The sequence below is a fragment of the Desmodus rotundus genome, chromosome 1 (genome assembly GCF_022682495.2).
Source record: "Desmodus rotundus isolate HL8 chromosome 1, HLdesRot8A.1, whole genome shotgun sequence".
NCBI classification, from domain to species: Eukaryota; Metazoa; Chordata; class Mammalia; order Chiroptera; family Phyllostomidae; genus Desmodus; species Desmodus rotundus.
In genome coordinates, this window is record NC_071387.1 from 138,308,014 (window position 1) to 138,322,432 (window position 14,419).

The window sequence follows — 14,419 nt, forward strand, 5'->3', positions numbered from 1 at the left end:
TATTTATTTGTTAATAGCGGTAGTTTTATTATTTATGTTTATCATTATTATTTAACCTAGGCACCCTCCCCCAGTAGAAACTTGGCGTCTTTTTATTCCTGTGATCTTCCTTCTTAAAAGAAGAATGTATTTGTCCTCTCTCTGCCCACTCGCTTGTTTATGCCCTTTTCACCACAGCAGTGGAAATTACGTAAATAATGACGAATGCCCAATTCTGTCCTTTCACCTTCATTAGCTGGCATTCTTCTGTAAATGACTGGGAATCTTACTGATTCTCATCCCAACAGATACTGGCAGCATCTACTCAAGAGCATAAAGTCCTCCCCTCGTTTTGAAACCGGAGGTCCCTGCTCAGCCAAAAAGCAGAGAGAGATTGGATTATAATTGCACTTTTATTAATATCAGAGGTCAGCAATCTGAGAAGGTGGCAGGTAAAAATCCTACCATCCACCTTACCTTGAGCTTTCAGAAGCAAGTTTATATCGGGGAAATGTGGGAATGTGGGCGGGGGAAATTCCTAGGGGGAGCGCTGGCAGGTGGTTTCTCTTGGCAGTAAGGGGAGGAGAAGCCGAAAGGGGAGTCACTCCCTCCGTTAGTCCCAACGTTAGGTGTTATCTCTCCTTAGCATCAGCATTCCTCTCTTCCCTGGACACCTGTGGTTTATGGCCAGGGAGGCTGTGTGTTCTCTGGTCAGGGAGGAGAGGCATAAACCATTTGCTCTCAAGTGCCCTTGGTCATGGGAGATAAGGTCCTGCGATTCACCAGTTGGCTGTAAATTGCACAAACTGTTTGGCCTTGTTTAATTTTCTTATCTCAGTTTCCCCATTCCACTTGCCCAGGAGTTTTCCTGTCTTCTCACTACCCAGTCTCAGTTTTATTTGTAACCCGTATAACATGCTCCCCAAACTCATGGTACAAATATGGTCAAAGACCTTTATTTCCCCAGCTAATTAATTGCTCAAGTCTTTACCTTTCTTATGGCAGAAAATCAATTACCAGCCTTTCAGTGTTTGGCTTCCCCCTCCTTTCCTTCTCTGGAATTGTCAGAAAAATTCCAGATCTCCAAAGGAGAATATGGAGCACGGAATCAGCACATTTGCCGGCACCACAGGGGCATAGTCTAGTCCTGTTCATCCACGCTGCAGCTGCACTCGATGCCTCATGGCACCACTGTTCAAGATTGTTCTGCAAACCACTCCTAACAAAGCCGTCGCTCCCCGCTGCCTGGAGGGTGCCCCAGCCCAGGGGGCCCTCCCAGAGTGCCACACTGGCCTCTGAGGCTGCAGTTTTTATCGCTGGGCAATTAGGTCACACACACAGCCACCTGTGTGGGGGCTGATCTTCACCTATGCTCCACAGACACAGCCATAACCTGCCTTCCCTCCCCATAATCCAAACTAGAGGTCAGTTTTTCCCTGAAACCTTTCAAACTCACAGTATTGTTCTCTCTCCACACAATATTATACAGAATAGCTCTAGAACTTATCTTACATAACTGAAACTTTAAACCTGTTAAATAGCAACTCCCCATTGACCTGCCCCCCTTATATAAGTGAAGTCATATGGAATTTGCCCTGTGACTGGCTTACTTCACTGAGCATCATGCACTCCAGGTTCATTAATGTTGTCTTATGTGGCAGAACCTCCTTTTTAAAGGCTGAATAGTATTCTATTGTCTGTTCATATCACATTGTCTTTATTCCATTATCAGTTAGTGGACATTTAGTTTGTTTCCACTTCTTGACTATTATGAATAACCCATTAGCCCTTCTGACCAGAGATGGGCTGGCTGTTGGTCATCTATGCCTTTCTAAGAGGGAGTCCCTGGTGAGTCTTAAGTGTTTTAAATTGGCCGAACCAGGGAAGTTCCCTTCTGTGACTCAAAGTTCATTTCTAATACCTGTTTAGAAACACTTCTGATTATCTATCTAACAAAGAAAAATCTCTAAGTCCTGGGGACACAGTACTGAAAGGCAGTATCCCTGCTTTATTTGGACTTACATCCTAGTGGTATGTATACTTTTTTCTTTTGCTTTTTTGTCTTATTAAAGAAGAGAAAAACAAATGTAACCCCTGACTGGGTACCCCATAACATACATTAATGGATTTTTTTAAATGATGCCCAAAGAAATGAATTGACTAGTTATACTAATCCCAGTGCCTCTTTACATATAATATATTTAGTCTCTGGCCCTTTGATTTATTTTAGCTTATTTTCTTTTGTATTTTTATGTTTCCCAGATGTCATACAATTCACAGAAATATTTAAGAGTTTCACATTTCTGGAGCCTTGTTCTGAATCTACTTTGGCCTTCATTAAAAAGAAAGTGCTCCTTTCTTTAAAAAAAAAAAAACCCAACACAATTCTCACATCTGTAATAAAATATGTCCCCAAGTAATCCAATAAAAATTAAATTGAAAGGCAAAGGATTCATTCAGCAGACATTGATTGAGCTTCATGATGTGCAAAATACAAAGATTAAAACAAGGTACAGTCTTGCCCCCCAGGGTTTGTAATCTAGCAAGACAGCTAAAATAAGCCTGTAATGATTGCAGTGTAAGACAAGAGGAGCCCGTGCAAAATGCTATCAAATCTCTGACTGAAGAGCCCCGAGTTTTCACAAAGGTGACTTTTGAGTAAGGGAGAGGAGGGCTAAGGGACAATGCTGATCACATTAGAAGATTAGCAACAGGGCTTGAGGTCAGATAGTTTACAGGAACAGTGGTAGATGGGCTAGTTAGCCAGGCTGGTGCAGCAAACAGTGCTTCAAAACCATGAGGAAGAATTTGGATTTCACTGAATCTGATACATGTGATTTAATCATACATACACATGTGCACATACCCCCCCCCACACACAAAGTTCTGTCCGGAAAAAGTCCAGCCATTGTTAATATAACAAGAATGGTTTGCTTAACATCGATGTAACCTGGCAGCCAAGGCGAGAGGTCTGGAATGCGCATGCATAAACAATGACAGCTTCACTGTACTAGTCAGTGGGGGTGGTAGACCCCACTGAGTGAGCATGTGTACTGTGTGGCTGTCACATCCAAAATGACTGAGCAAGTAGAGCGATGCTCACTTGCATCAGATTTTGCATTAAGCTTGAACATTCCTCTGCAGAAACTATTCAGATGATTCAGGAGGCGTTCGCACACAATGCTGTAGTAATGGGCAACTGGTGATTGGCAGCTTCAGGTCTGTTCCCGCATCAAGTCTCTTGCAGGGTTTTTTTGCAAAACATCAAATCACTCAGGTGACTCAGCCCTTCTACAGCCCGCATTTGGCACCCTGCAATTTCTGGCTTTTCCCAAAACTAAAATCACCTTTGAAAGGAAAGAGATTTCAGACCATTAATAAGATTCAGGAAAATACAACGGGGCAACTGATGACATTGAGAGAACTGTGTGAGGTTCCAAGGTGCCTACTTTGAAGGGGACTGAGGCATCATTGTCCTATGTACAATGTTTCTTGTATCTTATATTTTCTTCAGTAAACATCTCTATTTTTCACAGTACATGGCTGGATACCTTCTGGACAGACCACACATACACACATACATTTACTGAGGTCTACTAATAAATGTAAAGGAATACTATATCAAACAGGACAAAGAAAATAAATTATACTTGTAATATATGTCCTAGCTCAAGGTAATCCAAACGCTTAGGAAATTGGGTGTTGTTCTTTATATACATAGGATAAAAGACCTCTATCAGACATTTGGTGTGCAAATATTTTACCCCAGCATGTGGATTATCTTCTCATTCGCTCAACCTCGTTTTTCAAAGGGAAGTTTTTGAGTTTTGGTGAAGTGAAAATTTATTATATTTACAAAGGGTCCTGAGATTCACAGAAATCTTTAAGGATTTCAGTAAGGCTCTGACTTTTCTGTTTCAGTTCAGAGAAGAGAGGAGAACACCAAGGAGTCTTCATTCTCCAGAAGGCTGAGTACCTCATTGGCCTCGGCCCCACCAGTCCTCGCCTCACCCCACCACTCCTAGCCTCACCACCGACTCTCCTCACCATCCTGACTGCAAGAAGAACCTGTATTAAATTTCTTTCAGAAATTGCCACGCCCTTACTGCTCTCCCAGCTCCCAGACACTTTTCCAACTGCCTAGAAAGACTTCCCCAATCAAAGCGCTCATCTCATTTAGTTGAATTTGGGTAAACTCTCTCTCCCTCCTTCCCAAAGCTGTTTTGCTCCATGTTGGTTTCATTCTCTAGAATGTTCTTTCTATGCGGTACTAAAGATGCCTCTGGTAAGTGTCTGCAAATCTGAGACTCCTCTACTCCTCCCCATATCTGTATCAAACACCCAAAGGATTCCGGAACGCAAGAACGGTAGTGTTATCTTTTTCAGAAATGACAATAGGCTTGCAAAGATTTATCCATTAGTCTATTTTGCAGTTAACTCTTTCAGTACCAAGGAAAGTTTTCCCTCTTGAACCCTTTAAGAAAATTTCCCTCGAATGTGTCACACGGTCATTCCCAAGCTAATCCCTCCCAAAGGGAATGGGGTTATTTTAGACTGCTGAGGTTTATGCCTGAAGCTGGGGTGGCATCAACTTTGCCCAAGTTCCACGGCTGCACAAAAGAAGTGCTAGACTCATAAACCAAATTCGGATAGGAAGGAGAGAGAGAAGAAAATGGTTGCTAAGTAGGCAACCAACAGTCCAGTACAGGCTGGCTCAGTCCCTGTCGAGAGAAAAAAATTCATTTACCAATAGGTAGCTGCTAATCTTCTAAACCTCCAGTAGCTCACCATCTAGAGGGGAAAGAAAGCATAAATTCCTTTAGTTCGGTGATGGAAGCAGAGCCAGGCACCTGACAAAGTTTGGAGTGAGGGATCATAGAAAGTAAATGTTAAAGTTCAAGAAGGCATTAAATAGAAAACAATTAAAGTAAAAGTTGTTGCTATATTAAAATCCTCTTTGCATAGTTCTCCAATAGTTAGCTTTCTAATCACCCCAACGCCTTTCTAAAAACCAAGTATCGCACAGTTTCCTCAATATGTTGTTGATACTCTTCCAGAGTAATAAGAATCTAATTGAAGTTCCAAAAAGCAAAGGTTCTGGGCGACAGCTGAAAATGTGCTCTGAAATGAAGGCTGGATATATGGCATTGATCCCAAATTACTGGACTGAAAAGAGCCTGAATTCCAGAGGTTAGAGAACATTTTAGGATAATTTTCACATTTATATATGTAAATGTTTAACTCTTGTTATTTTCCTTAAAATGCTGTTTCATTACTTAGATAGGTTAGAATAGATATGTGTGATATGTGTAAATAAGTAGATGATTGATCTATAGATCGCTGATTGGTTAGACAGACTGACAGTCATAACAGGAAGGAGAGATGAGAGAGACATCCGCAGATTCCTCCTAAAGACTTCTTCAGGTTAGTTACTGCCAGTGCGGAGAATGGCTGACATCTGGTGGTAAAACTCAGTAAAAAATTTGCGTGGATTTGTGCCCTCATAAACAAGGTGCTGTTCAGTGAATAACGACTCTGTTTTCAAGAAGAATAATTTAAAGTGCTTCTAGTCATCCAGTTTTTACATCTACATCATGCCAAGCATCATAAAATTGTTCAGCTATATTTTTTACATGAGCTCTTAGAGGCAAAAATAACACATATAGTGTCATTCAAAATCACTTGCATATTTTGTTAAACTAGTTCCAGTTTAAGAAAGAGGAGTAAATTAAAATTAGGTTCAGCTTTTAAAAAGAAAAGGAAGTAAGAGTTGGGTGAGTCCTGTTGGACTGAGAGGAAGGGGTGCGCCCTGAGTGGCCCAGCGGCACCCCCCACTGCCAAGGAAGCTCTGTCCACGGGGCAGGCGGCTGTCCCCACGGTCATGCCTTCTGGGAAGGGTATGGTCTTCAACATGGAAATCAGCTTGACAATCAAATGCCAAGTGGCAAAACCATCAACAGTGGGATGATCCTTTCAACACCTTCAGCGAGCCTGGCAAGCATGTGCCCAGAGCAGTGTTTGTGGACTGGGAGCCCCCGTGGTCGATGACGTGCATATGGGGGCCTATGAGCAGGTCTTCCACCTGGAGCAGACGATCCCTGGGAAGAAAGACGCAGCCAATAATAATGCCAGAGACCATTATATTATTTGCGAGGAGATCGTTGACCTGGTCCTGGACTGGGTCCACTCTATTTGGGGCTTCTGGAGCAGCACCAGCTTGGGTTTGTGTCTTCACTCACAGAGCAGCTCTGGCTGGACTATGGCTAGTGTCCAAGCTCCAGTTTGCCATTTACCCAGCACCCTGGTTTCCACAGCCATGGTGGAGCCCTGCAGCTCCATTCTGACCACCCACATGACCCTAGAACATTTTGACTGTGCCTTCATGGTGACAACGAAGCCCTCTATGACATATGTTGCTACAACCTGGACGTGGAATAGTCCACATATACCAACTCAGTCATCTAATTGGGCAGATTGAGTCCACCATCACAGGCTCCAGGTGATACAACAGGACCCAGAACTAATTCCAGACTAATCTGGTCCCTAGCTCCGCATCCACTCGCCCCTTGGCCACCTGTGACCCAGTCACCTCATCTGAGAAGGCCTACCCTGAGCAGCTGTCCGTGGCCGAGATCACCAATGCCTGCTTCAAACCAACCAGCCAGATGGTGGAGTATGAACCTCACTATGGCAAGTACATGGCCTAGTGCATGTTGTGTAGGAGGGACATGATCCCAAAACACTTCAATGAGGCTGTTGCCACCATGAAGACCAGGCACACCATCAAGTTTGTGGATTGGTGCTGGACTAGATTTAAGGTGGGCAATACCCAGGAGCCCTGCACCATTATCCCCAGCGGAGACCCGGCCAAGATGCAGAGGACTGTGTGCATGCTGAGCAGCACCGCTGCCATCACTGAGGCCTGGGCCTACCCGGGGCCACTCAAGTTTGATACGCACTCAAAGCAAGCATTGTGCGTTCTCTGAGGCCAGGAGGACCTCGCAGCTCTGGAGAAGGACTGCAAAGAGGTTGGCGTGGATGCAGTGGCAACAGGAAGAAGGAGGTGAAGAGGACTAGATAGGAGAGTGAGGCCGGCAGCTGTTCCTCTCCCCCCCTCTCCTGCCACCCCTCAGCACAGCTGGTGTCCAGGTGTTTACAGTTCAAGTTCCTCTATTAAACGATTAAAATCACAACCCTATAATACTAAAAACTCCTGATTTTTCACCTCATAAGAGCGAATTTTATGGTATGTGAATTATGTCTGAATAAAACTCTTTAAAAAAAAAAAACTACAATCATCTTCAAGCTAGGTGAACCACTGCCCACCCCCAAAGCCTGAAAACTCCCAGTCACAGTTGGGCCATGTAGGAATGCATTCATGGCTTCCCAAATTGAATCATGGCTCCTTCAAATACTGAGTTATTCCTACCAAGAGCCTTGCTAAGTAATTCCCCAGCTTTACACCGAAAACACACTGCAGATGGCGTCCTTAAGCCGGCTCTACACCTTCCCTCAAGGTGCCCTGCAACACTGCCTTCCTTACTCAGGGAGAAGCCCCTGGATATGGGAAATTTCTGTTGTGGGTGGAAGTCTGCGTCCCACAACAAAATCTCCCTGCCTGGTGGTGTCCTCTTGCCATGGACAAGCCCATGACTCCACTGCCAGGTGGGCCTACTCCCTACTTTAGCTTCCTCGGGAAGGGGGAGACTCAGTCTGTGAGATTTAAAACCTAAAAGACAGAAGGCCTCTCGGAGGGGAAAGACGTTAAGCTAGAGAACTGTGGGAAGAGTTAAATTTTGTGTGAGGCGAGAACAGAAAACATTCAGCTTTCTGCTTCTTTGCTGCCCTCAGCGACCACTGTCTTCCCCAACTGCACGTGACCTTGCAGTCATTTATCACAGCTGGAATAAAACTCTTTAACACTGGATTCAAACACAGACTCCCCCTCTGAGAGTATTGCAATGGCGTATGGCTTCGGCAAAGCCCTGTATCTCAATGGCCTAGATATTCTAGGCATCTTAGTAAAATTATGTACAATACTAAGACTTTTACATTCTACTATTCACTGACAGGAATTCAAAGGAAAGTTTATAATTAAAGGTTAATGACTTCAAGTCTGTGAGGTAGAATAAAAGAAAGATATTCCAAAGGATTTCCCGTTCTTATTCTGGAAAAAAGAAATTCTCCTCTCTGAGGTTTTCAAATTGCAAATTGAGGTTAAAATAGGTAAGTGATATTGGAACGACCTCAGAAATTCTACATAAATTACATTGGACTGTGAATTCCTCAGCAAAGCCAAAGTACAATGTGATTGAAAATGATGTTACTCATGTTTTGCCTTATTAAGTTCATGCTGGCAAATGAGAATGAGATTCTTGAGAACCTGCCTGCATTATTTGTAGTCCCTTCAGTGTTGTGTTAGCATCAGGATATCCATCAAAAAGGGGAGAGGGGCGGAGTACTTGGCTGCCATCATTCATAGAGCTAGGAAACTTGCTTGAGCATCTGTTCGCTCTGCCAGGTAATGTAAATAATGCCCTAGATTATGTATAATCAATCATCGGATGCTTTGGATCACTGCCTCAGCAATGATTAACAAGAAGTGTGGCAGGTGAATGGCAAGTGCAGATCTCTGCAGCCACGAGAGTGCCTCAGCTGCCCTGAGGGGACACATGTTCAAGTTTATTTTGGAGAGTTCTGAACCATTCACAAAGGAACGCTGAGTTCCCATCTCCTGAACTCCAGACTCATATATCCAAGTGTCTACTCAACAGACCCACTTGAACGTATAAAAAGCATCTTAGAATCAGTATGTTCATAACTGAACTTCTCTTTTCTTCAAAGCTGCTCCTCCTAGTCTTCCTCATCTCAGTTAGCATCGATTCCAGTTATGTGAGCCTAAACAGTTTGGCGTCATCATAGACTTTTCTCTTCTTCTGAACTCCTACATCCAATGTCAGCAAATCTAATTCATATAGCTTCAAAATATAGCAGATACTAACCATGTTTCACCATCTCCGCTGCTACCAATGCCGCCATCTAGCACCTGAATTATTGCAACAGCCTCCTAACTAGTCCTCTGTTGCTCTTTTTCAAACCATTCTCATTCCAGCTTCCAGGGTGATCATCACAATTTTGACAATAGTTGTCACAGTTCTGATTTGTTATGGCTCTGGCAGAGGTTGCATTCCTCTATGGCTACAAATACTGATGGTTAAACTCTCTCCCATAACCCACCTCTTACTGAACATTTCCTCTCCTTGCCTCATTAGGCCTAGAGATTTCTGGCTATTGCTGGTCATCAGATGTCCCAACATCCCTTCTGGGTTCCATTAATCCTTCTTTAAACAGTTCCTTCATTTATCTTCAGTTGAAACCATTTTCTGTGTTTCATCTCCTTCTTGCCAGGTTTCCTAGAAATACAGTCATTAATTGTGTGAATTTTTTTTTAACATTAAACCAACTTGCATTTTTGGGATCCACTCAATTTGGTCATAGTGTATAGTTATAGTCACTAGATTCAATTTGCTAACTCCTTTTAAAGTCTTTGTATTTGTGTTTATGAGAGAATGACCTGTTTCCTTCCTTTTTCATTCTGTCCTTTTCAGATTTTGATATCAATATTATGCCACCCTTACAACAAGATTTAAAGATTGGTCCTTCTGTTTCTACATTCTGGACAATTTATATAAAGTTAAAATTATGTATTCTTTAAATTTTATTATAAATATTTGGTAAAATCATTTGGCTTATTATTTCTTCTTGAACCAGTTTTGCAGGTTAAATTTCTCTAAAATGTATCCATTTTGTTATATTCAAATTTATTTGAAATATCCCTATCTTTTAAACATCCTCATTATACATGGTTCTGATCATTTTGCATCACAATATTGTTTATTTATAAATGCTCTAGGCTTTTTTATTATGCTTACTATATTTGTCTCTTTTAGTATTTTCAAGGAAGCACTGTTTGGCTTAGTTCATCTTCATATTACATGTGTATTTTCTATTTCATTAATTTCTCTTATCTTCATGATTTTTAACTTTTTATTTTTTTTTTAGGTAATTTACTTGTTCCTTTTATACCACATTAAATTGGATGGCTAGATTATTACTTTTTAACTTTGTTTTCCAATATAGAGCCCGGTCCTTTTTAGACATCTAATAAAACATTATTACAACTTTCTACATGGTCCAAAAATAAGTGAAACAGAACACTATGTTTTTCAAGGATTAAAGTAGGGATTCCAACAAGATGTCTGTGCAAAAGCTATAAATGAAACTTTAAGATTAGATGGACAAATCCAAGATGGCAGAGGAGTAAGAGGAAGCTATACTAACCTTTTCCCAGGATCAATCTGGAATTACAACTAAACTGTGGATAAATCATCCTGAATAACCAACTGAACAATAGCTGGAGAGAGGGCTTATAACCAAGGACAGACAGAAGAAACCCCTTCACTACGAGACTGGTAGGGAGTGTGGAGGAGACACAAGAAGGCTGGCTGGGCTCCCACAGGTGGCAGCTAAAGTTCTGGAGGAATATTTCAGCAGCTGGCATGGGGCTTCCCCCTGAGAACTGTGGGGTCTAAACTCCAAGCGAGGCTCCCAAGACTATAGCACCAGAGCCAGAAGGGAACCCAGATAAGATCCAGGCGTGAAAAGCAGCAGGATTTCTGTCTACCAGAAAAAGACAGCTGGAGATGCAAAGAGCCTCTTTAAAGGGCCAACACACAAAATTTTCTTTGCAGTCACTTACCCTGGGCTCTGGCTGAGGAAGGACAGAGTGGACTAGAGATGCAGGTGCAGAGTCCAGGGATGGTGGCTCTGGGGAGAGAACTGAGGGAATAGCCACCTGGATCTATGTGCTGAGTTATTCCCTGTACTGTAGGAGCCACCTCTCTCAGGCAGAGCACTCCTCCCCAAATGGCATCAGCCTGAGGGGGAGCAATAGCCCCACCCTGTGGTGTTTAAGCCAGGATGCTGATTGCAACTTGATTAGCCTAACAACTGATCAGTTTAACAGATGATTAGTTTAACAACTAAAGCCGGAAAATACAAAGAAGCAGCCAAAATGGGAAGTCAAAGAAACAGACCCCAAATGAAAGAACAAGAGAATTCTCCAGAAGAACTAGATGAAATGGAGGCAACCAATTTATCAGATAGAGAGTTTAGAGTAATGATTATAGGGATACTCAACAGCATGAAAATAAGACATAGAAACCATAAAAAAGGACCAGTCAGAAATAAGGACTGCAGTAGCTGAAATAAATAATACACTGGAAGGAATAGACAGTAGGTCAGAAGAAGCAGAGGACTGAATCAGTGATTTGGAAGACATGGTAGAATAAAAACACCCAGGCAGAGCAACAAAAAAGAAAAAAGAATTAAAAAAAATAAGGAGAGCTAAAGAAACATCTTGGACAACATGAAGTGTAACAATGTCTGCATCATGAGAATACCAGGAAAAGAGAGTGAGCAAGGGCTTGAGAACCTATTTGAAGAAATAATAACCGAAAACTACCCTAATTTGGTGAAGGAAGAAGTTTCAGGAAGCTCAAAGAATCCCAGACAAGTTGGACCCAAAGAGGCCTACATCAAACCACATTATAATTCAAAATACAAGGCTTAAAGACAAGGAGAGAATTTTAAAAGCTGCAAGAGAGAAGCAGGTAGTTACCTACAAGGGAGCACCAATTAGACTGTCATCTGATTACTCAACAGAAACATTTCAGGCCAGAAGGGAGTGGCATGAAATATTCAAGGTGATGAAAAGCTGAACTTACAACCAAGGCTACTTTAAATCAAAGGAGAAATAAGGAGATTCCCAGACAAGAAAAAGCTAAAGAAGTTTGTTAACACCAACCCAGTGCTGCAACAAATGTTAAAGCGCTTACTTTAAGAAGAAGAAAAAGATTTAAAAAAAAAAAAAAAAAGGAAAACAGTCTAACAACAAAATGGCACTACATAGATATCTATCAATAATCACCTTAAAAGTAAATGGCTTAAATGCTCCAAGCAAAAGACATAGGGCAGCTGAATGGATAAGAAAACAACTCATGTACATGCTGCCTCCAAGAGACCCACTGCAGATCAAAAGATACACGCAAGCTAAAAGTAAATGGATAGAAAGAGATATTTCATGCATATGAAAAAGAAAAAGAAGGCTGGGGTAGCAGTACTTATATATCTGACAAAACAGACTTTGAAACCAAGGCTATAGTGAAAGACGAAGAAGGACACTAGATAATGATGAAGGGGATGCCCAACAAGAAGACAGACCTCTAGTAAACATTTACACACCCAACACAGGAAAACCTAAATATGTAAAGCAATTCCTGATGGACATAAAGGGAGAGATTGACAAAAATAGTTATAGTTGGGGATTTTAACAACCCATTTGACTTCAATGGATAGGTCTTCCAGGCAGAAAATCAGTAAGGAGACAGCAGTCTTAAATGACACACTAGATCAAATGGATTTAACTGATATCTTCAGAGCATTTCACCCCCAAAAAACAGAATATACATACTTTTCAAGTATATGTGGAATATTTTCTAATAAGATAGACCACATGTTAATACACAAATCTCAATACATTTAAGAAGACTGAAATCATATCAAGCATATTCTCTGACCACAACGCTATGAAACTAGAAATCAATCATGAGAAGAACACTGAAAAACATGCAAAGACATGGAAGCTTAATGACATGTAACTAAACAATGAATAGGTCAACAATGAGATCAAGGAAGAAATCAAAAGATATCTTGAAGCAAATGAAAATGAGGAGACAATGCAAAATCTGTGGGACACTGGGAAAGCAATCCTAAGAGGGAAATTCATAGCATTACAATCCTATCTCAAAAAAAAAAAAACCCCAAGAAAAAGCTCAAATAAACAATCTAATTTCACACTTAAAGAAACTGAAAAATAAAAACAAAAAAAGCATAAAGTGAGTATAAGGAAGGAAATAATAAAGATCACAGTAGATATAAATGAAATTAGAGTCTAAAAAAAATACAAAATGTCAATGAATTCAAGAGCTGGTTCTGTGAAAAGATAAGCAAGATTGGCAGACATTTAACCAGGTTCATCAAGGAAAAAAGAGAAAGGAAACAAATAAATAAAATCAGACATAAAAGAGGAGAAATTAAAATAGACACCAAAGAAACACAAAGGATTTAAAGAAAATATTATGAACAACTATGCCAACAAGCTGGACAATCAGGATGAAATAGATAAATTCCTAGAAACTAGAATATAATCTTCTAAAACTAAATCAGGAAGAATCAGAGACTCTTTCCTGATTTAGTAATCTTCGGGAAGCAGTAATCAAAAAACTCCTAACAAACAAAAGCCCTAAACTGGATGGCTTCACAGGTGAATTTTCCCACAACTTTCCTCAAAGTATTTTGATAAAATTCAAGAGGAAGGGAGGCTCCCAAACACATTTTATGAGACTAGCATTATCCTAATTCCAAAACCAGACAAAGACACTACAAAGAAGGAAAATTATATGCCAATATCCTTGATGAATATAGGTACCTCAACAAAATATTCACAAACCGAATACAGCAACACATCAAAAAGATCATACGCCATGATCAAATGGGATTTATTCCAGGAATGCAAGGTTGGTACAACATTCGCAAATCAAAAAGTGTAATTCACCACATAAACAAAATGAAGGATAAAAACCACATGATCATATCTATAGATGCAGAAAAAGCATTTGATATAATACAGTACTGATTTATGATCAAAACTCTCAGCAAAGCGGGAATATAGGGAATATACATTAACCATAATAAAGGCCATATATGACAAACCCACTGCCAACATCATACTCAACAGGCAAAAACTACAAGCATTTCCCTTAAGATCAGAAACAAGACAGTGACGTCTGCTTCCACATCTCTTATTCAACATAGTACTAGAAGTCCTAACTCAGTGATTAGACAAAAAGAAGAAATAAAAGGCATCCAAATAGGAAAGGAGGAAGCAACACTGTCATTTTTTGCTGGTGAGATGATGCTGTACATAGAGAACCTCAAGGATTCCACCAAAAACTACTAGAACTGATAAATGAATTCAGCAAAGTAGCAGCATACAAAATTAATATCCAGAAATCATCTGCATTCTTATATAACAATAATGAACTAACAGAAAGGGAAATTAAAAAAAATTCCATTCACAATTGTTCAAAAAAAAATGAAGTACTCAGGAATAAACCTAACCAAGGATGTAAAAGACCTGCACATGGAAAGTTATAACACACTGAAAAAAGAAATTAGATAAAAATAAGTGGAAGCACATACTGTGTTCATGGATAGGAAGATTAACATCATTAAAATGTCCATACTACCCAAAGCAATGTATAGATACAGCACAATTCCTATCAAGATTCCAATGATATATTTCACAGAACTAGGGCAA